The sequence below is a fragment of the Mustela nigripes genome, chromosome 6 (assembly GCF_022355385.1).
Source record: "Mustela nigripes isolate SB6536 chromosome 6, MUSNIG.SB6536, whole genome shotgun sequence".
Classification (NCBI taxonomy): Eukaryota; Metazoa; Chordata; class Mammalia; order Carnivora; family Mustelidae; genus Mustela; species Mustela nigripes.
The window spans coordinates 90,187,989-90,193,988 of record NC_081562.1 but is presented as its reverse complement, the minus strand read 5'-3'; the positions used below and the strand labels follow the sequence as shown (position 1 = coordinate 90,193,988).

At 38.8% G+C, this 6,000-nt stretch overlaps 1 protein-coding gene across 1 annotated transcript in view; it reads left to right on the top strand.

The window, feature by feature from the left end:
* LOC132019763 (olfactory receptor 6C1-like) overlaps nucleotides 1–6,000 on the top strand; it is a 67,603-nt gene that overhangs the window by 33,739 nt on the left and 27,864 nt on the right. The gene's annotated exons all lie outside the window — the stretch shown is intronic.

Below are 6,000 nucleotides of genomic sequence, written 5' to 3'. Positions count from 1 at the left end.
CTACCCCAAACTCCCATTATGCTCAATGGATATAAACTTCAGAAAATAACAATTAAATTAAAATAAACATCACAAATTGCAAATTTGCGATAATTTTAAATTTCTCTGATATATTGACCAAGAATGATATAGGCTAGCTGCTGCTTAAAGAAAAATCTATACAATTAAGAAATATGTTGACTAATGAAGACTTAGAGCAACAGATACTATTGGTATAAACTGGATATTCAATACATATCTTTAAGAGCATGGGAATGTGAAATTTTCCAAAATTACATTTGACTCAATTTAATTTTGTGTTCTTAGTTGATTTAAGGCATTTATGGCCTTACAGACAAAATTCCCAAGTATAAATCGTGCTTTATCAGGACGAAAATGTCCTAGAGATTTTAAGAAATTAACATTGAATTTCAAATGTAGAAGGGTCTGAATTTGAATTTCTGTGACTACATCTCAATAACCCTACCTTGTCAAGATTCTTAAATTTTCTGATCCTTATACATCATTTATGAAAAAATAAATGTATAACAGGATCTACCTGTTGGGTTGTTGTGAGGACATTTTTTTAGGATTTTATTTAAGGATTTTATTTAATTATTTGAGAGAGAGAGAAAGAGCATAAGCATGGGGAGAGCAGAAGGAGATTGAGAAGCAGTTTCCCCACTGAGCAGGGAGCCTAATGCAGGACTTGATCCAAAGACTCTGAGATCGTGAACTGAATTGAAGGCAGTTGTTCAACTAACAGAACTCCTGGACACCCCACGAGGGCATTTTGTAATGTTTTGATAAATCATGTGGGCTATCATTATCACTATTCTTGCTTTTACTATAGTGGAAAGCAAGTATTTCTTGTTTAAATTCTAAGCAACAGCTAATTAATAAAAATTAATAAACAAGTCTGGATGGCTCAGTAAGTTGATTGTGAGAGTCTTGGTTTTTGGTTCAGGTCATGATATCAGGACCATGCTACCGAGTCCCCTGTCAGGCTTTGCACTCAGCATGGAGTCTGCTTGAGAATCTCTTTCCTTTCTCCTTCCCCTCTTTCTCTCTCTCAAATAAATAATCTTTAAAAAATAAAATAAAAATTAAGAGAGAAGGAGACTACAATAATTCTTAAAGAGACTATCCATCGAGATGATCTAACAATTATAAATATCTATGCCCCAAATATAGGAGCAGCCAATTACATAAGAAAACTGTTAATCAAGATAAAGAGTCATATTGATGTGAATACACTAATAGTAGGAGATATTAACATGCCTCTGCCAGAAATAGACAGATGATCAAAGCAGAAAATCAATAAAGAAACAAGAGCATTGCATGACACATTGGGACAGATGGACCTCATAGATACATAAAGAACATTCCACCCTAAAACAACAGAATACTCGTTCTTATCAAGTGCACATGGAACCTTCTCCACATACTGGGTCACAAATCAGGACTCAACCAATACCAAAAGACTGATATTATTCCCTGCACATCCTCAGATCACAATGCTTTGAAACTGGAGCTCAATCACAACGAAAAGTTCAGAAGAAACTCAAACACCTGGAAGCTAAAGACCACCTTGCTTAAGAATGCTTGGATCAACCAGGAAATCAAAGAAGAACTTAAACAATTCATGGAAACCAATAAAAATGAAGACACTTCAGTCCAAAACCTATGGGATACAGCAAAGGGGGTCTTAAGGGGGAAATATATAGCCATACAAGCATCCCTCAAAAAAACTGAAAAATCCAGAACACAGCAGCTGTCACTACACCTTAAAGAACTGGAGAATCAACAACAAATCAAACCAACTCCACACATAAGAAGGGAAACAATCAAGATTAGAGCAAAGATCAATGAGGTAGAAACCAAAGATACAGTAGAATGTATCAATGAAAATAGAAGCTGGTTTTTTGAAAGAATCAATAAAATCAATAAACCATTGGCCACACTAATCAAAAAGAAAAGAGATAAAGCCCAAATTCTTAAAATTATGAATGAAAAGGGAGATCACAGCGAAGGCAAGGAAGTAGAAACAATCATCAGAAGTTATTATCAACAGTTATATGTCAATAAGCTAAGCAACCTAGATGAAATGGATGCATTCCTGGAAAACTATAAACTCCCAAAATTGAACCAGGAAGAAATTGACAACCTGAATAGACTGATATCTAGTAACAAGATTGAAGCAGTGATCAATAACCTCCCAAAAAACAAGAGCCCAGGACCTGATGGATTCCCTGGGGAATGCTACCAAAGTTTCAAAGAAGAAGTAACACCTATTCTCCTGAAGCTGTTTCAAAAAATTGAAGCAGAAGGAAAACTTCCAGACTCTTTTTATGAAGTCAGCTTTACCCTGATCCACAAACCAGGCAAAGACCACACCAAAAAGGAGAATTTCAGACCAATATCACTGATGAATATGGATGCTAAGATTCTCAACAAGATCCTAGCAAACAGGATTCAACAGCACCTTAAACAGATTTCCACCATGACCAGGTGGGATTCATCTTTGGGTTACAAGGATGGTTCAACATTTGCAAATCAATCAATGTGATAGAACAAATCAATAAGAGAAGAGGAAGAATTACATGGTCCTCTCAATTGATGAAGAAAAAGCTTTTGACAAAATCCAGCATCCGTTCCTGTTTAAAACGCTTTAAAGTAGAGGGATAGAGGGAACATTCCCAAACTTCATAAAATCTATCTATGTAAGACCCACAGCAAATATCATCCTCAATGGGAAAAAGCTTGCAGCTTTCCCATTGAGATCAGGAACATGACAAGGGTGCCCACTCTCCCAACTCTTGTTCTTCTATAGTATTAGAAGTCCTAGCTTTGTGGGATTAAGAGTCACTTATGGTTTGTCTCCCTCCCAATCCCATCTTGTTTTATTTATTCTTCTCTTACCCACTTAAGCCCCCATTTTGCATCACCACTTCCTCATATCAGGGAGATCATATGATAGTTGTCTTTCTCTGCCTGACTTATTTCGCTAAGCATGATACGCTCTAGTTCCATCCATGTTGTCGCAAATGGCAAGATTTCATTTCTTTTGATGGCTGCATAGTATTCCATTGTGTATATATACCACATCTTCTTGATCCATTCATCTGTTGATGGACATCTAGGTTCTTTTCATAGTTTGGCTATTGTGGACATTGCTGTTATAAACATTCGGGTGCATGTGCCCCTTTGGATCACTACGTTTGTATCTTTAGGGTAAATACCCAGTAGGGCAATTGCTGGGCCATAGGGCAGTTCTATCTTCAACGTTTTGTGGAAACTCCATGCTGTTTTCCAGAGTGGTTGCACCAGCTTGCATTCCCACCAACAGTGTAGGAGGGTTCCCCTTTCTCGAGGGTTGCTGGGGGGAGGGGGGTTGGGAGAAGGGGGGTGGGGTTATGGACATTGGGGAGGGTATGTGCTTTGGTGAGTGCTATGAAGTGTGTAAACCTGTCGTTTCACAGACCTGTACCCCTGGGGATAAAAATATATGTTTATAAAAAATAAAAAATTTAAAAAGAAAAAGGAGTCCTAGCAACAGGAATCAGACAACAAAGAGAAATAAAAGGTATCCAAATTGGCAATGAAGAAGTCAAACTCTCTCTCTTCGCAGAGGACATGATACTTTATATGGAAAACCCAAAAGACTCCACCCCCGAACTACTAGAACTCATAGAGCAATTCAGTAACATGGCAATATGCAAAGTCAATGCATAGAAGTCAGTGGCTTTTTTATACACTAACAATGAAAATACAGAAAGGGAAATTAGAGTATCGATTCCATTTACTATAGCACCAAGAACCATAAGATACCTGGGAATAAACCTAACCAAAGAGGTAAAGTATCTGTACTCAAGGAACTACAGAAAACTCATGAAAGAAACTGAAGAAGACACAAAAAGATGGAAGACTATTCCATGCTCTTGGATTGAAAGAATAAACATTGTTAAAATGTCTATACTGCCTAGAGCAATCTATACTTTTAATGCCATTCCAATAAAAATTCCTTCAGTATTTCTCAAAGAGCTGGAGCAAATAATCCTAAAATTTTTATGGAATCAGAAGAGACCCCAAATTGCTAAGGAAATGTTGAAAAACAAAAATAAAACTGGGGGCATTATGTTATGTGATTTCAAGCTTTACTACAAAGCTGTGATCACCAAGAGAGCATGGTACTGGCATAAAAACAGACACATAGACTAGTGGAAGTAGTGGAAGAGAATAGAGAGTCCAGATATGGACTCTCAACTCTATGGTCAAATAATCTTCGACAAAGCAGGAAAAAATATCCAGTGGAGGAAATTTGACTGTTCAATAAATGGTGCTGGGAAAATTGGACAGCTATATGTAGAAGAATGAAACTCCACCATTCTCTTACACCGTACACAAAGATAAACTTGAAGTGGATAAAACACCTCAACATGAGATAGGAATCGATCAGAATCCTAGAAGAGAAGATAGGCAGTAATCTCTTTGATATCAGCCATAGCAACTTCTTTCAAGATATGTCTCTAAAGGCAAAGGAAAGAGAAGCAAAAATGAACTTTTGGGACTTCATCAAGATGAAAAGCTTCTGCACAGCAAAGCAAACAGTCAACAAAACAAAAAGGCGGGAGGAGTCAAGATGGCGGAGACGTAGCAGCTGAGGTTACATCAGGTAGCAGGAGGTCAGCTAGAAAGCTTATTTAAACATTGCAGACACCTACAAATCCAATGGCAGATCAAAGAAAGGAAGAACAGCAATTCTAGAAACTGAAAATCAACCACTTTCTGAAAGGTAATACTGGCGGAGAAGTGAATCCAAAGCAACGGGAAGACAGACCGCGGGGGCAGGGACCAGCTCCTGGCAGGTGGCAGAGCAATGGAGCACAAAATAGGGACTTTTAAAAGTCTATTCCACTGAGGGACATTGCTCGAGAGGTTAAATTGGGGTGAAGCCCACACAGGGTCAGCGTGGCCCAGGTCCTGCAGGATCACAGAAGGATCAGGGGTATCTGAGTGTCGCAGAGCTTTCAGGTATTAGAACGGGGAAGCCGCTACAGAGATAGAGCTGAGGAGTGAACTCTCAGCCTGGGTGAGCTCGGAGTGCAGCTGGAGGCCAGGGAGACGGGAGTTATTGGGTGCTACTCTCTCAGGCCGCACTGAGGAGTGGGGCCCCGAGCTCTCGGCTCCTCTGGGCTGGAGACTGGGAGGCAACCATCTTCATTCCCATCCTCCGGAATCTACGGAAAGCTTTCAGGGAACAAAAGCTCCCGAAAGTGAACCTGAGCGGATTACTCAGCCCTGCCCCTGGTAAGGGCAGTGCAATTCTGCTTAGGGCAAAGACACTTGAGAATCACTACAAAAGGCCCCTCCCCCAGAAATCAACAAGAGATCCAGCCAGAACCAAGTTCACCTACCAAGGAGTGCTGGTTCAATACCAAGGAGAGCAGCGGAATTCCAGAGGAGGAGAAAGCAAAGGACTGAACTCATGGCTTTCTCCATTGATTCATTAGTATTGCAGGTAATTTTATTTTATTTTTATTTTTTTCTTCTGCTGCTAAATTTTTTTTAACATTTACCCTTTTCTTTTTTAACTATTTTATCTAATATATATATATATATATATGTATATATATTTTGTTTTATATTTTTTCTTTACTCATTTTCTTTTTTTTTTTTTGAACCTCTTTTTATCCCCTTTCTCCCCCCCCCCCCAATTTGGGGGTCTCTTCTGATTTGATTAAAGCATATTTTCCTGGGGTTGTTGCCACCCTTTTAGTATTTTATTGGCTCCTTCATATACTCTTATCTGGACAAAATGACAAGGCAGAAAAATTCACCACAAGAAAAAGAATAAGAGGCAGTAGCAAAGTGATCAATTGTGTTGGAGCCACAGTAGTCTAACTGGAGAAAAAGAATAACTAGTGGGAAGATATTTAAGAATGCTGCTAGCCAAGCACAGAAGATAAGTAAAATGCAGACTCTTTTGTTCATGACGGTGGTATAATGCAAGGGTTTACA